Raw genomic sequence first — 18,358 nt, 5'->3', positions numbered from 1 at the left:
GAAATTCGTTTTCAATTTGATAATCATTCAGGAATCATTGCTAGTGTTGACCTGTACCAATCCAAAGTAATTCTCACTAGTGCTGAATCTCCTTTAGTGAATTCAAATCAATTTAGCAGATTTTCCCATCCATTGTAATCACATTTAAAAGCGTTTTGACCTGTGTTTTAAAATCATACCTTTTTTCTCTATGCTTGCTGGGGGAACTGGAATTGAACTGCATTCTTGATTGTATTCCTGAAACCTGTGTGCCCTCATTTCCATATTGCATAGGGGGGGAGTGAGTAGCCACAGGGGAAAAAGTGACCATATTATCTTTTGATTGAAATCATATTAACAGGGTTCATAGAATTTCGCACAAAAGTGGCGCACGCGGCTGGCGCACAGTATACGCGTGCGAATGTCTGCGCCAGCCGTGTGCGCTAAAATCGATTTCCAAGCACAGCGTATTTATGGATTTTCGCCTCCAAACCCACCTGTGTTGCAGAGTGGCACAGCGACCCTGCAGCAGCGCCAGTTACGCCCCCAAGAACACCCATAGCGCAGGGAAAAGCTATCAAAATCCCCAATCCAGCGCAAAGGGCTGCGCTAACCCTGCGAGTGGGGTACGTGTATAACTGGGGTTCGCGGGAAGTTTCACACGCGATTTCAGCAGGGTATGTGTATTATGGGGTTTGCGGGAAGTTTCACACGCGAAAGGTCCTGTGCGAGTGGGGGACGTGTATAACTGGGGTTCGCAGGAAGTTTCACATGCGATTTCAGCAGGGTACGTGTATTACGGGGTTTTGGGGGAAGTTTCACACTCGAAAGGGCCTGTGCGAGTGGGGTACGTGTATAACTGGGGTTCGCGGGAAGTTTCACACGTGATTTCAGCAGGGTACGTGTATTACGGGGGTTTGCGGGAAGTTTCAAACGCGAAAGGGCCTGTGCGGGTGGGGTACGTGTATAACTGGGGTTCGCGGGAAGTTTCACACGCGATTTCAGCAGGGTACGTGTATTACGGGGGTTCGCGTGAAGTTTCACACGTGGAAGGGCCTGTGCAAGAGGGGCACGTGTATAACTGGGGTTCGTGGGAAGTTTCACACGCGATTTCAGCAGGGTACGTGTATTACGAGGGTTCGCGTGAAGTTTCACACGCGAAAGGGCCTGAGCGAGTGGGGTACATGTATAACTGGGGTTCGCGGGAAGTTCCACATGCGATTTCAGCAGGGTACGTGTATTTCTGGGGTTTGCAGGAAGTTTCACACGTGATTTTGCTGTCAGAGCGGGGTACGTGAATTTCAGGGGTGCGCGGTGAGTCCTAACTGTGAATTGGCAGTGTGGGTCCTCCCAGGTGTTCCCTCTACACCCCCCACGGCACCTGCAGGCAGCCCACACCACAGGGGACTACCCCCCACCCCTGGTCATGTCCCGCAGGCAGCCCATCCACTATGGGCATGCCCCCAGCCAAGCCACATGTCAGCTTGCACCCCCACCTCCAGCAGTCAGGGGCACCTGCCAGCAGGCCCCCACTCATGACCCCCTGCACTCCCACCCCCCAGCAGTCAGGGGCACCTGCCAGCAGGCCCCCACACATGTCCCCCTGCACCCCCAACCCCCAGCAGTCAGGGCCACCTGCCAGCAGGCCCCCACGCCTGTCATGGCCACCCAAATCCCACCCCAGTCCAAACACCCCACATCGAATTCCCAAAGTCATGATAGATAATACATAACCAGCATGGCCATGAATCAATGTCCCTCAGACCCACGCAATGGTGACACATGACTGTGAAAAGATCAACATTGTGACATGCACAAAACAAATGAGATAAGACCACATCAGTAAAGTATATAATAAATGTGTATTCAATAATTAACCAAATGAATTAAAAAAAAATGACACAATAATGGAAATAATGAAGAAAAAGCTGCATGTCCAAAATATTAAAAAAAAATGTGTGAAAGCAGAATCCAAATCAATCCAAAAGCAAATGGGTCCAAAGAGCCTGTCCGTCCAACCAAATCCAAAGTGTAAAAATAAGACAGATCCATTGATCCATGGTAAAAAAGAAACTTAAATGAAGTGAAATCCAGTGTAGAACTATATACAAAGTACAAATCCAGGGTCCATGAGCCCAACCATTGAAAGGAAACCTACAAAAACCCTACCTAATGAACAACTATATACAAAAAGGTGGGGCATTGTCCAAGCGCCCCAAATGAAATGAAAACCAAAAGGAAACCTAACACTAATTAACTATATACAATGGCAGCGGGCTAGTCCGACAGCTCACTTCCTGATTTCCCGGGCCAGGGCATCATCGAACTCCTGCTCGATGTCCCAGAGGCGGTCCTCTTCCAAGGCCCCGAGGGTTTGCAGGGACTATGACATCCGGACCTCCAGGTCCCTGCGAATTGCCTCGAGGCACTCGGCCCACCTCAGAGCCCTTTGCATGGAGTTCTCCGCCCTGACCATCGTGAGCCATGCCTCTTCCGCCCGCTGCCGCTCCGCATCTATAGCATGGCCTAACCGCTGCCACACGGAAGACACTTCCCGTTCTGGGTCCTCCTGCCCTCCGGCCGATGCCTCCCCCTCCGATGTCGAAGGCCCCGAGCCATCATGGCTCCCACCTTGTTGCTGCTGCTGCTGTGCCTGTGCCCATGCCCTGGCTCCTGCTGCCTGCACATCCTCCTCCGGCTGGGGTGCAGTTGTTGAGGTGGCCACCCCTGCTGGACATCCGACTCCCGACTGTGGCAGGGATGTGTCCTCCACCAGCCTGGCCGCACGGTCAGAGGCAGCTCCACAGGGTACCCAGGTGATACATGGGTGGGAAGATGGCACGGAGGGCGACTGGCGCATAGGGGGTTCAGGTGAGGAGGGGGTCAAAGCAAGGTTCGGCAAATGGAGGAATCCGGCCTGGGTGACCTGTCCCAGTAGGCTGATGTGGTCAACGAGCCATTCGAGATGACGTGCAGTCTCCTCATGAAAAGACTGAAGGTCACCTCGCATGTCCCGTTGACACAACGCCACCCCACCCAGGACAGGCTCAACCCAGTCCCGGATAGCCACGTCCGCAGGGAGAGGAAGGCCGTTGTTGTAAGCGGATCCCCTCCCTGAAAACAGACCTGGACGTAGGCATCCCTGCTGGTGCGGGATGATGCAGTCACAGGATCGGGGACAGGATTACACACAGGCACCTCCGTGGCGGCCTGTGCTGCCTCCTGTCCCTGCACTGCACCACTGGCACCAGTGGAATCCCCACCTCCAGACCCCGTCTCTGTCCTTTGCGCGGCCTCCTCCTCCACAAACCCCCCACCAACCTGGATGACTCCGTGCCATCTTCCTTCGTCGAACCCTGTGGGGTCTCAGCTGCCCCATCTGCTGCCGAGGAGTCCAACTCCGACCTCTGCCTCTTGGACCTACCCTCGGCAGCTGCGGCCTGGGACGCGGCACCGGATAATCCCTCCCTGACGAGATCACAACCTGGGAGGGGAGCCGGGCCTTGCGTCTCCGGCTGGTGGTGTGATCCCTGCCGCTGTGCTCCACAGCACCCTCTCCGCCCTCTTCATCAGTTGACGCTGCAGATAGGGAGAGATAGGAGACAGGCATCAGGACAATGTACAATGGACTGATACACACATGCCAGTTGCACATGAGTGGCAGTGTCAAACTTCAGACATGGCATCACAATCCCCAACACACATGGCATGTCAACTCACACACATGAGCAATTCCACAGCCATATGACAACAGCCAGCACCATCCATACACATACAACAGCATGAGCAGCCAAAGGTGAGCCAGACATCACATGAAACACAGGGAGTGCACTAGACATGCACACACGCCAACACACTTACATGCATGTGTACACCTCCACCAACTGTTGCAGTGATGAGATCGGCATCCATGTCACATCTGGCAATCAGTCTTCTACATATCAGTGTCCCAAGCATCCAGGTTGCATCACTGTTGCACCCTTGTGAAATACACACACATGCACATGTACACTGTGCAGATACATGCAGCTGGAACCGGCATCCATGTGTGACACCACAACCATGCCAACTTACATACACAGTCATTCAAACATGTGTGCTCACACATCTGCATTTGGCATGCAAGCTTACACACACATGCACCATCCATGTGTCTCACACATGAGAGGACTCGCATGTGTTAGCCTCACGGCCCTGTACGTACACATCCATACATGGCCCTACAAAACCACATGTGCAACCTGCACACTACTGGCACACCACCACACGCACAGCTTACAATCAGTATGCATGTACACTTACCGCTCGACTCCAGACGTTCCAGGACCCTCATTTGATGTTCCGACAGGTGGCCCCGCGCCCCTTAGCATCCGCTGCCTTCAAGAGGTGCCGGGACTTGCTGAGGGTCCTGGACCTGATGGCCTCCCAGCGCTTCTTGACATGTTTGAATTTGCGGACTGCCACCCCCTCCGCGTTGATGGCAGTCACGATGTCCGTCCAGATCCTGGTCCGTCCTTCCTTGTCGGTGCGCGAACTTCCGAAGAGGGCATTATACTGCCCCAGGACTTGCTCCACCAGGACACCAACTTTGGTGGCAGTGAAGCTGGTGGCCCTCTGCCTCTCTAGCTGGGGGTTGCCAGTGGTCTCAGATGGTGGTGTGCCCAACATAGCAACCCCAGAGGCAGGTGTGGGTGGGCAACTGAGTCCTGGGGCTGGGCTGTGGAGCGATGGTATCCCAGTCGGGAGTCTTCAGTTCCAGCAGGGGTGGTCACAGCAACTGCACCCCTGGGTGATGTGCAGGCAGCAAATAGCAGGGCACGTGGGCAGCAGGCAGGCAGGCAGCAGCAGATGGCAGGTGGGAGCGTACTCGGGGCTCTGGGGGCAGGAAAATGGCCTTCAGAGCAGGAGCGTGGTCTTCCGTGTGTTTTCGCGTGGCCAGCTTGATACGGAGTGATTTGGCACGTGAAAAAATTGCACGTCAGCGTGTCATTCGAGGAAAGGCCCTTAGCGCGTAAGCGCGTTAGCACACGCACGCGATTCCATTGGACCAAAGGCCCTTAGCGCATAGGCGCGTAAGTTACATTACACGCGCGAGTGTTTCCCTCATAGCACGTGATGACAGAGCACACGTGGAAAAACTGCACATCCGAGTGTCATTGCGTGTAATTGGATGAAAGCGCCCGCGTACACGCGTCTCTGACGTGTACGTGTGGGCCAGTTTAAAAGCTGCGTGTAGGACGCCATTTCCTTGTACATGCTTTTCGTGGAGAGCGAGTGGGTGAAATCTGTACTTCTTGTCGGTTCAGACGCGATTACTTCACAGCGTTTCTAGTTCGTACTCCCTGTTACCTCTGACAGCTCTTTTCTGATTTTTTGTTGGCCCTGTTTTCTCAAACAGAGTTCACTTCTCCTTTTGTCCTGTCTCCTCAGATAGCGTACAATTCTTCTTTTGGCAGGGGTGTTGCCAACGCGCACACGCGCGTATTTTTCACATTCTTTTTCCAGGCAGACAGTGAGTTCCGCACGTACTTAGCAACTCTGCTTGCCCCGTGTGTCGCGTTCCCCTTCAGAGGTCATTGTAGGCTGCGTGTATTACGCGTACGCTTATTTTTGTGTTTCTGGGTGCCACAGCGTAGTGCGAGTTCATTTTTTCATACACGTGCTCTACGAGGGGTTGCGTGTACGTTTATTTTTGATTTTGGGCTGCTTGTGCATTGCGTGACCCGTCATCTTCCCCCAGGGGTCACAGACAGCCTTGTTAGAGCACTAGGGTACGATTTCCATCTGGTATCCTACCCCTTTGTCCCCCAATTGCCCAGGACAATAGTTTACTGCAACTCCCATACGCACAACAACATCAGTGCCATGGCTGGGAGGTGACCAAGCGGTAAGGGAGGCAAAGGTGGCCGACCCTCAAAAGGTGGGCATGATGGGCACGGTAGGGGACGTGGCCAGGATTTGCAGGGTGCCTCTATGCCCCCATGTGTGGAGGAACAATCAGGGACACCCATGCCACCCACATGGTTGAGGGAAACATGGCTGACACCATCCAAGCTCAGCCCCTGTTGGACCAGCCCATTGTGGCACCTGACCTGGCACAGGATGACTCCCTGGCTGACTTCCAGGTCGGCAAGTCTAGGCCACGTGTGGCGGTGCAAGTTGTTGTCACCAATCCACGTGGATCTGGGGCAGCTATGTCATCTGCTGCCCCAAGTATGCAGTGTGGGGAGGCTGCAGGGGCAGCTGCAGCTCCATCCGCCCCAGCTCTGACTCTCCCAGCCAGGACAGTGTCAGTCCCAGTCCATCAAACTGATGTTCCCCCTGCCAACATTACCCTGCAACCAATGCCTGCATCAAGACCTATGGTCATTGTGCATTCCCACACTCCTACTACCCAGTCCACCGGTGATTCTGCCCCTACTGACCAGAGCGGCGTAAGCCACTCTGGCTCTGCTCCACCTTTAAAGAAGAGGAAGAAGGGTGCTCTGGCACGACAGGCTGAGACCCCAGACACGGCTACACACTCCGGTACCTCAAGGAAGCCTTACTTCAATGAGACGGAACTTGATGCACTTGTGGACTATGTGTCAGCACATAGCCACAAAATGGTGGTGACTGCAGGGTGCAAGACCACACCTGGTCAACGTAAGGCACACTGGCAGACCATCGCCGACCGTATAAGTGCCCTTGGATTTGTGAGGCGGTCAGCTCATGATTGGTACAAGCGGTGGAATGACCTGAAACGCAGAGCAAAGAACAAGCTGGCCTCAAATTATGCTGCTACTCTGGTGACTGGCGGTGGGTCTCCACAAGAGAACAACAAACTCACTGAACATGAGTCTGTTGCTGGTGCCTTCGTCACCGAGGAACAGATCCAAGGTGTGGGAGGACTACCTGATTGTGAAGCATTGTCCGGTGAGTGCCCATGCATGTGTGTGTAATGCATGTGTATGTTGTTTGGGTGAAGGTTCTGATTAAGTGCCAGGTGAGGGTGTGTGTGCCTGAGTGGTATGGGTCACCCATGTGCTTCATCCAAAACATTCAGCGGCCTTGGATTTGGGTGTGACAGTATCCCTTCTGCCCACATTAGTAATTTGGATCAACATTACGGCAGTTGCCCTTGAAGTGGCATCTTGCAACAACATTGTTTGTATTTTTCAGTGTTCGTTCAGGCTGATTGTTTCAATTCTCCCACTTTGGCTACGCATTCCTCAGCCCTATTGTCACATTTGTGACATGCTTCTGTCATTGATGAACCCCACATTGGACCAGATGTGTTACCTTGTTAGATGAATGATTTGACCATTCAGGCTAATTGAGTATTGGCCTGATCACAGGAATTTATGGGGCCTGTTTGAATGTGGAACATGATAGTTGTTTCCTGTCATGTTGAAGTGACAAATCATTGATGTGTACATCAGCCTGCAATCACTGTATTTTTATACACTGGATGTGTTGCAGTGTGTGGCACATGCCTATTTTGTCACACTATGTAGCATTTTTCATCTCATCATGTCCATCTCACATGGATGGCTGACAGTATTCATTCACTGACATGTGGAATGTACCATGGCTATGGTACATGCCATCTATCTGATGGCATTTGTCATGTATGTGTATTGGACTGTAAGAGGATTCAATCCAGCACTACAGCTAAATCAATGCCTAGTCTGGGATACTGAATGGAAACCCTTATTGATATATCTTTATGTCCAGTTCATGAGTTCTGGATGACTACCCCTATATAACACCCCTCTCTTGGAACCCCCCTGACCCCACTGAGCCAAGAAGTAGTTCTGTTTTGCAAGTTTAAACGGTTTATTTGAGAATGTAAACAATATATATATATCACACTTTATAATAAATGAATAATTAATATCACACTTCAGAACATGAGCAGTTAACAACAATGGGTAATGTTCTACTAATAAACTGATTTGATTACCCAGGAGTAGTATAAAGGATGAGGTAGCACGCTTGGGAATAGGAACAGAAGAATAAGGTGGTAGAGAATGCTTTATCTAGTTTCAGATGGATGCAATGTTGAATGAAAATGCAATACAGAAAATACTCAATGTGATTTCAACAAAACAATGTAATCACTTTTCTCTGGCAATCCACTGCCCCCCTTATGCAATGTAAGTTAATGAAGAGGTGAGCACACAGTTCTTAGAAATCCAATCAAATGTAATTCAGTTCACCCCAGCAAGCTTAGACTACAGAAGTTTGAAACACAGGCCCAAAATGCTTTTATATGTACTGGCAATGAAGGGAGGAATATGCTGAAAATGGTTTTAATTCCCTTTTTCAGGGTGAGTGAAATATACTTGGGATGAGTTCAGGCTCACTTTAGCAAGGATCTAGGAGTAACTAGCAGGTTAAACGAAGTTTTGGCAAAGGAAAGCAAGGAAGCTGCTGTTTTCACACGTGGCTGGATTTTTAACCAAATCGCGAATCGCGGCAAAATTCGCGAATGCGTGAATCACGATTACGGCAAAAGTATAAGGAGTAGCAAGTCGGTTCTACGTTTGTTGAACAGCTGAGATTCTAAGCTTTCAGAGGAAAGTTAAACCAAGTTCCTAGCCCAAACGGTTCCAGAGATACGGCCGATTAAATAAAGGTAGTTTTTCGGATTTGAAATTTTAAAAGTTCAACGCGACAGGTTACAGCTTGCAGCTAGAAAATGACAAGTGACAGCTTTGCAAATGACAGGTGACAGTTAGGAGGCAGTTCTGGTTAGATTAAAATAGATTGAATTATATTATTTTAACTAAGAGATTGGTTCTGCACAGTTCTGCTAGGTACTCACAATATATTTTGAAATCGGCCTCCCCACGGATCTGGTCAGGTTTTGGACTGGACTCCGGTTCTGGTCTCGGCACTTCACAGTGATCTGGGTCAGCTCTCTGGTTCTGCTAACAGCGGTCTGGGTCACTATGGATCTCTGGCCTCTGGTTCTGGATACTGCTCTGCTTTCTCTCGGTACAGCACTGCTTCTGGATCTTTCTGCACAGCTTTCTCTGGACCCAGCGCTGATCTGCACGGCTCCTGGATGCTGCTACCGCTGTTAGGTTTGCTGGATGCTGAGGCCTTCTGAGAAGAGTTCTCAGTTTGTGGGTTTAGGCCCTTGCTTTGAGTTCTGAATCAAGTTCTTTGGAGTTTTAAAGTCTAAGTTTTGAATCTGGTATCTTCTGGATGTTGTATGGTCCGGCAGAGCGCGTTGCAGCAACTGGATTTGACTGTCTCTACCTGTCCCAGCAGTCTCTTTTTATGTGTTTTGAAAGTGGGTGTGTGTGCAGCATCACTAGCCAGCCTCTCTCTCAACTGCCCATTGGTCAAGCTTTCCGCACTGCTTTGATTGGGGGAAGGAAATGTGTGTCATGGTGATGCTGTAGGTTTTATGGGTCAGAGGATCCTCCCCTGGTCAGCTTGCCCACAAATCTATATTTGACCTAAAGACATATTTCATATATACACAGTGGTTTGAAATTACATGCACCCATCGCGTATCACATGAGGTATACTCTGTTCAAACTCTGATGTTTCTAAGAGCTTGCATTCAGAAACGGCAACACTTTGCGTTTTTTAACTGGTTTTGCAATATTGGTTTTTCATTAAAAATTATACACATATACACGGCCTGTCCTTACATACTCCAGTAAATTCCCATGTCTCTAGCTTAAACACAGAGTCTGTAGTATCCATAAATAGCAGGGTTTTGCCCCAGAACATCACACAAATTCCCAACGCGTCTTAAAATGTGCACAGAAAATTCACAAGAATTATGGTATCATTTAAATAATTTTGACACGTCCGCACTGTGAGTTATACATCTTTCTTAGTATCATATTCTGGCCAACAGGGGTGTGTCTTTTCAGGTCACATGGTGTAGAAACCAGTTTATCCAGTTTCTGCCAAGCTCAGAGACCCTGCCCCTCCCAGCTTCTGCCAAGAGGAAGGTATTTTACGGTCCCCCTAATAAACCATCTGCCTGGGCCCTGGAAGCCCCATTGTTCAAGAGGAAGCCATTTATGGCCTCCCCCCCAATAAACCCTCTGCCTGGGTCCTTTGTTTGGTCTCTAGCAGTCCCTTGGTAATTCAATCAGAGAGGGGTAACCTCTCCTCAGAATGCAGCCAGGCCTGAGAACTGCTGTGGATCCAGTTTCACTCCAATTGGGGGGAAGTTGTCAGGCAGAATCCGGTTCCTTAAGCCAGGCCCCAGCTAATGTCACTTTTAGTTACCCAGTTTTCTGCATTCAAATAAAACTAACAATTTTTACATATGCAGCTAGAATGCTGATTCTAAGTTCAAAACTATGACATTTTAACAGTGACAAACTATGTGGCAGTCACAAGTCTGTCCCTCAGTTTATTTACACATTTCGATTTTTGGTAATTTTAAATCCAGTTTCAGTTTAAGCCGCTGCAGACCTGCAGAGCTCAGCCAGTCTTGTTATAAACCTTCAAGTCACTTCAGAATATAACTTTACATTGTATCCACCTCTTAGTAAGTCTTTCTTTGGCCTGCTTTGGGTTCATTTATTCAGTTTTACACAAAAGTCTGGTGGTTTTAAAACGCCGGCTTTCTGATAGTGGTGAGTACTGGTAATGCAACCATTTTTGGGATTTAAGAAAATGAATTCCCCACAGTTCTAGGTTGCTTTTGGCAATCAGCATTGCCATTCCCAATGGTTTCAGGCTACTGTGTGGGTAGTCCAATGGTGGTTTTAGGCAGTGCCCTTTTGTGCCCATAACATCGGCAAAAATGGGTGGCAGCCTATTCTTCATGCATTTCCCTGGGCATTTTCTGGGAGGCTCTGGCCATCATGATGTTTTCAATGCCAGTAATGCACAGGTTTTTTTTTTTGGTAGGGCTCGGATGCATGGGTAAAAACATCCCACAAGCCCCCCTTTTGCGATGGCCATTTTGTTTCACTGATGGAACTCGCAAGATCTGGGATGTTCTCCTCATCTTCTTCCAATAGATGGCACAGTTCAGCATCTTTTTCTCCATCCGGTCGGATCGATCGGTTCTCCTTGCCGGTCCTAATGGGAAGATTGGGCGGTACCCCGGGCCCCTCGGGTCTTTGCTCCCGGTCTCCAGATCGTCCTCCCTGGCCAGTCTCAAGGTTTTCTTTCTCCTAGGACGACAAAGGAAGAGCGGCAATACCTATTCATAGACATTTTTCCCCCACCATTGATATAGTGGGGTGGCATATAAATTTATAGTCAAAACATATGAACATGCACATTTCTTTTTGCATTCAAAACGAAAACACCCATATTGAGATAGGCAATATGTAGGCTATTTAAAGTTAGAACTGAATTATTCTGAGACAGTACCCTCTGGGATTCCAGAGGATTCCTCCAGTTGTTGCAGAGGGTGCCTGGGATGGCAACACTTCAACTGGTTAATGTGGACCCACTTGTCTTCCCCCTCTGCCAAAGGACCTTTAGGGATGTGGATCTTGTAGGCCACAGGGGAGATCTTGTCTATAATCTCATAGGGTCCCTTCCATGTAGGCAAAAAGTTTCGCTGCTTTGCCTGGTTTCTTTGGAAGTAGTATAATTAGACCCGGTCCCCCACCTGATATTCCTTCCTGGAAGTTTTCAGGTCATAGTGGGTCTTCATACTCTCGACTGATCTTTCTAGATTCCGCTGAGCATAAGCAAAAGCATGTTGGAGGTGTTTCCTTAAATTCTCCACATACTCATGAGTTGTGGAGGCATTTATTAGTGTCTGCTCTTGGGTCCTGTAGAGAAAATGCTGCGGAAGCACCATCTTGCGTCCAGTCATCAACTCAAATGGTGACATTTTGGTTGCGGATGAAGGGGTAGATCTGATGGCCATTAGGACCAGAGGTAATCGGATATCCCAACTTGGCCCAGAATCTGCCACAAACTTTTTTAAGATGCTCACAATGGTTCGGTTATATCTCTCTACTGCCCCAGAAGAAGCTGGCCGGTAAGCAATATGCAACTTCCTTTTGACCCCCAGTATCTCCCATATCTTTGTCATTACTTCACCGGTGAAGTGGCTACCTCTGTCTGACTCAATCCTTTGAGGTAGACCAAAACGGGAAAAGATGTGGTTAATCATCAGGGCAGCTGCTGTTTCTGCCTTGCAGTTTGGGACTGGGAGACATTCCACCCACTTGGTAAACAAGCATGTAACGGTCAACATGTACTTGTTTCCTCTAGACGAGCGGATTACAGGGCCTACAAAGTTGAATTGCAAATCTGACCATGGCAGTGTCATTCCCCTCTTTTGGAGAGGCGCCCGGTGTGTGAGGGATGTTGGCTGAAATTGTGCACACACAAGACAACCCTTCAAATATTGGTTGAGGTCCTGGCCCATGTGTGGCCAGTAGGCAACCTCTCTTAAGATCTCAAGTGTTGTATGAAACCCCCTATGACCGGCGGTAGCCGCATCATGGGCGTGACTTAACATCAGGCTTCGGAAGGAGGTAGGAACCACCCACTGATAATGGCCAACTTGGGATTTCCTTACCAACAAACCGTCTTGGATCCAGAACATTTTTAGACATTTCATCAACACTCTAAGGTCCTCTTTCCCGTTGTAATCGGTATCCGTCAGGGGAAAGTTCTCAGGGTCCTCAATGTGTTGGTAAAATTTACCAATTATTGGATCCCCCTTCTGAGCGGTAATCAAATCAGCATCAGGGGTCTCCTTACTCCATTGTGCAATTGAAAGATCATTGTGAGCATTTGTCTGGGACCTAGTGATAGCAGTGACCTGGATTTCCCCCAACAGGGACTCTATTTCGATTAGATCCCCTTGGATGGCCCCGGTTTTGGCCAGCTGATCAGCTAAGTCATTTCCAGTTTGGTCTGGTCCCTCTACTTTGGAATGACCCTTGATCTTCTTCCAATAGATGGTCACCCCCTTCGAGGTGACCAGATCATCAATGTTTTGGATTAACTTCCCATGTTTCAGGGGTTTGTTATTAGCACATAACATGCCTCTAGTTTTCCAATTAACCAGGTGCTCCACGAACCCGTTCCGTACATAATCAGAATCTGTGATTATGACCAGTTCGTGGAGTTGATGCTGGACAGCAGTGAGGATGGCCTGATGCACAGCCATCAATTCTGCCACCTGACTACTTCGGGGACCAATTTTGTATCCGGCGGAGGGTTCTGGGAACTCCTTCACCCATGCATTCCCTACACCAGCCACCAGTTCTTTCTCCCCGTCGTTGTCAACATGGTAAGAGCATCCATCCACATAGACAGTGGGCATTCCCTCACACTTGTCCTCTTCAAAGACTTTGTGTGGGGAATTAAGGTATGCCTCCGTGTTGTCCTTGATTTTTAGACTTTCGTCCTCGAGACAGTTTTCTCTGGCACAATCATGCAAGTCAGCCAGACCTTGCGCGAGGGGACTCTTCTTGTTTTGGCCATATCTGACCTCCACAGGAAAGCCTTGCATTGACAGAATCCAGGAAGTAATTCGGGAATTACTCACATTTCCGGCCCGGATTCTGTCACTTTGGAGATATTGCAGAGGCTGGTGTGGAGTCTCCACTATGATGTGTTGCCCCTGGATAAACGGGCGGTAATTCTTCAATGCCCACACCGTTGCCAGGAGTGCCTTCTCACAATCGTTGAATTTTTCCTCCACAGAGGATAAAGTTTTGCTCGCATAGGAGATTACTTTATTGACCTTGTCATGCTTTTGGTATAATACTGCCGTCAAGCACGTATTAGAGAACCCCGTCTCCAGGAAGAACTCCTTGTTTCTGACAGGGTAAGCTAGGCAGGGCGCTTGTGAGAGGCTTCTTTTGAGTTGTCTTACTGCCTCGGCTTGTTCTGGACCCCATTCCCACTTGACCCCCCCTTCAGGAGATGAATCAGGGGTCTGGTGATCTCTGCATAGCCCTCAATGAACTTTCTGCTGTAATTAGTCAGTCCAAGGAGGCTCCTTCGTTCCCGCAGAGTTGTGGGGTCTTTCAGTTTCTGAAGTGCTTCCACTTTCTTTTCCTGGGGACAGAGACCCTGAGGAGTAATCTCATGCCCCAAGAAATTAACACGGGTTCTACACCACTGTGCTTTCTGAAAGGAAAGTTTTGCTCCGGCGGCCCTCAACTGGGTCAGAACATAACGGATCTCCGCTATGTGTTCCTCCACAGATGAACTTTTGATGAGGACATCATCTACATAAGCCAGGTTACCCCTTGCACCCAGGTCGGGCATGGCCTTGTGTAGGAAAATGTTGAATTCATTGCCGGAGTTGAGGTATCCAAAGGGAGTCCGGGTCCATGTGTACTGCTGGCCCCCAAAGGTAAAAGCCAATTTGTATTGGTCCTCCCTACTGACAGGCACAGTCCAGTATCCATTGGTCAGGTCTATTGCAGTGAATACCTGTGACCCCTGGATCTGGGCCAGCCCTTGGTCGATGTAGGGCAGAGGCCATCGGGAAGTATGGACCCGTTTGTTGAGCTCCCTGAGGTCGGCGCAGAGTCTCCACTGGCCGTTTGGCTTCAATATTCCCAGCACTGGATTATTGAAGGTGCTGTGAACTGGACGGATTATTCCCCGGGACTCAAGGTTCTTAATTATTTCAGTAAGGGACTCCATGGATGCGAGAGGCAAACGATATTGCTTCACAAACACTGGAGTCATGCCAGGGTCCGTGGGGATTGTTGTTGTGTGGATGTCGGTGCAGCCACAGTCATATGAGTCTACCGCAAAGAGATCTTGGAAATCCAAGAAAACTTGTTTCAACTTTTGCTTTTGTTCCAGAGTCACACAGGCATCAGCTAGGTTGACTCTCTCATCCACCATCTGCCTGAAGCCTGGAAAGACTTCTGGTTTGGCTATCTCAGCGGCCTCCTCCAGCTGGGTGGAGAAGTCCCTGGTCAGAGTGCTGATTTGGACTGGAGGCTTCACGTGGGAAAGGCAACCCTCATGGACCTGGAAAATCACCTCATCCCTCCTGAAGTCACAAGTCACATCTTCCTTACCATAAGGGCAGGAAGTGTACACCAGGAAGTTCCCCCCATGCCGGGTAAAAATCCTGTCTGGTGTTGTATTGTCCTCACTGTCAGTGTCAAAACAGTCCTTGGGGATTGGTCCTAACAGTTCATTACCTAGATCAATGGAAAAATGTTGGTCATCAACCGCCATTCCAATAATGGTGCCTGCGGCTAGAGTAATACTTTTTAAGTCGCTGTTATCCACCTCTATTAGAATGGTGTCATGTTCTATGTTGACTAATGGCGTTGGGTTTACCCCTAACCCTTGCTGTTGGAGAGAAGCATTTAGATGTATGTAAGCATCAGGGTTTTTCAAATGTTGTCCTCTTTTAACTTTCACTTCCAGGGAGAATTGTCAGGTCCTTTCTGGGATGGTGACTTCCTCTTTAATCTGAATTTCAACTGCATAAGGTAGCAATTGAGCTGACCTAAATGCTTTTTCTGGATCATCAAAGCCCATGGGATTATCCGCTAATCGGGACCAAGCTTTGAAGTTTATTAGGTTCAAACTAATGGCAAAGCGATTGAGAATGTCACTGCCTAAGTAAAAGGCGGCAGTGACGTCTCGCACGACCCAACAATTATGGACTATGCTCTTGTTGCCAATGGAGATTTTGAGCATACACCTGCTTGGCAGGAGCTGTTTGGAATTAGGTGCTTCCAGGTCCATTTCCCATTTGTCTATCAGTTTGAATGTGGGAATGGCTGGATCTTTTGGGAGTTGGCAGAACATGGCTTCGCTGATGAAGCTCTTACCGTTGTTCACGCACACTCGAGCGAGAACAGAGTCCTTCCCATCATTTAACTGAACAGGGATGAACAACTGCTCTTCAATTTGCTGAATATCAGCCAGGCTCTGAGCTGATTTCACATCTTTCTGGACTATAGGAGTGGGAGTTTCTGATTGTGGATTAGTAAAGAATTTCAGGGTGTTTCCTTCCAGTGTGGAATACCACTTTAAACTGGAAGGAAGGATGATTTTCAGAAATAGAGAGGACTCCCCATCACCTGTCTGTTGTCCTACTGCTATTACTGTCACGTCTGGAATTTGGTTGTTCTGGAAGTGAAATTGTACTTGGTCAGATTTTTGTTCAACCATGTGGCAGGTGCCGTTTAAACTAACATGGTTGACACTCTGTTTTAATTTTATCGGTCGGCTATTCTGGGTCCAGAGGACCTTGTTTACACAAGCTATTAGGGGTGACAACCTTCTCAGGAGGTCATTCCCTAGTAAACCAGGGGTGCCCTCTGGAGTCACTACTATGACTGGGTGTCTCACCTTGTGTAGCCCAATTTTAATGTCCAAGTCTGCAGTCCCCTCAACGGGAATTTCCTTCCCGTCAAAGTTCTGCAGTTGTCCAGGAAGAGAGGTGAGAGGAATTCGGTAACTCTCCCCCCTTCCTGCATTTAGTTCCTCAAAGGCCCTTTTGGACAGAAGGGTAGCTTGGGATCCAGTGTCCACCAGTGCCAAAATTGTACCCTGCCCCTGTACTTGTACCGGGGCATAGTATCTTCCCTCCTTCTCCTCAAGGGGGCACAGATAATGCACATTTTTGGACAACTGGTGGGCTAACTTTCTGGTTTTGGACATTGCTAGCGAAGAGATTTGGGCAGAATTCTGTGGGGAGCCTTGGGAATCTGAAAGAAAAAGTTGGCAACTGGAGATCAGAGCCATTGTGGGTTCCCCTGTTTCCGGTTCTGGGCCGCCCCCCCCTTCTTGGAGGCAGTCACCAGGATGGGTTTGAACCAGGGGATTTCGGTATTGTGGGTTCTGGGATGAGATGATGGGCGGCGGTAGCTCAGTCTCCATATCTCCCCAGTCTGAATTGACATCCCTTGGGGCCCATTTTTCTTTGGGAGGAGTTCCCCCATCTCTGAAGGAGAAGATCATTTTCCCAGGATCTTCTGAGGATCCCTCTCCCTCAAATTGGAAGACCTGTACCTCCTCCACAAAGTGGGTCTGTTTGGGTCCTTTGTTTCTCCTACCCCCCCTCTGCTCCTTGGGAGGCAGACTTTCAGGGGTAGGAGATTTTTTTTCCGGTTCCTGGTTTTCCAGCGGCTGTTTACAACTTGGGAAGGAAGCTTCCTCCAAGGCTTTACACCCCCCTTCCCCTTGTGCCTCCTCCCTGGGAACTGGTGGGTTATCGGGGTGCTGCCCCCGTCATTGTTCTGGAGCACCAGGTCCCGAGTTTGGGGCATTCTGTGGTGGCATGCTCATCTGAGGGTTCTGTTGAGCCCTCAGTATGTGACCCAGATCTCGTGCCATATTTTGGACCTGGCGCTCAAGTTGTGAAACCCGCTCAGGATTATACGGGGCTCTATTTTCTTCCCTGGGCTGATCCCGGGAAGGGTAGCTATCCCTTCTCTGGTAGTACCCCTGGTTGGGAAGATTTTGGTACCCCTCCACCCTTTGCCTCCCCTCTCCCGGGTTAGGTTGTCTGGGCTCAGGAAATTGGGGAAAGAAGGATGGATGATTTTGGGGCTGGAAATTGGGCGGATACCTGGGGAAAAAGTTCTGCCCAGGATTTGGAGAATTTCTGCCCTCCTGGGGGAAGTTAGGAGGGAAGTTCCCCGGGTCAGGTGCTTGGCTGGATCCCCTCCTTCGGCTGGAGGAGTCCACACATAACCCAGGATTGGTCGGTTTCCCTTGTAGCGGGGACTTACATAGTCAGGGGAGCGGGGGACCCCATTTGTGGGACTACCTCCTTGACTCCCTGTCTGTGACTGGCCCGAGGGATTTCTGGGCTTAGGATTATTAGGTCCAGGTAGGTTTTTAGGCCCCCCCATCTCCAAGTCTAAAACGGGGGCAACCTTTACCTCTGCCACCTTGGCAGCAGCAGGGGTGCTGTTGGTTTTGGGGTTTTTGGGCGCATTATTTTTATTTTCTATGGGCTTCTGCACCTCATAGATCCGGGTAGCCTGTTCAATGACCCAGTCTAAGGATCTTTTCTCGTGAAAATCTCTCACAAGCTGGGTCATTATATATTTAGGGAGAGCATGGAAAAATGTATTGACAAACTCTTTGCTGTCTGTGCGCACCCTTCTGGTGGTCTGCGCAAAAGCACGCTTTAATTCTTGCACAAACTCTTGTGGGGCCTGATCCTCCCCACATTGCAAATTGTAGGCTGCCTTGCGAGCCTCTTGAGGATTTCTGTGAACAGAAAAATGTTTCAAGATGGCCGCCTTATAGGTGGACCATCTTAAATGATTTTGGTCCTCCAGCCCCGCAAAGAAACTGGAGTATTCTGGGGAGAATGTCCATTTGACATACTGGATGCAGCTACTGCTGTCCTTCAAATGGAAAGTCTCCATCATTTGCTCATAGAGCTCCAAGTGTTCCCAAACAGAGTACTTGGCGTTCTTATGATAAGGCGTGATGA

The sequence above is a fragment of the Ambystoma mexicanum genome, chromosome 5q, assembly GCF_040938575.1.
Source record: "Ambystoma mexicanum isolate Mex_15411 chromosome 5q, UKY_AmexF1_1, whole genome shotgun sequence".
Classification (NCBI taxonomy): domain Eukaryota; kingdom Metazoa; phylum Chordata; class Amphibia; order Caudata; family Ambystomatidae; genus Ambystoma; species Ambystoma mexicanum.
The sequence above is the reverse complement of the archived record's forward strand: the minus strand, read 5'-3'. Positions refer to the sequence as shown.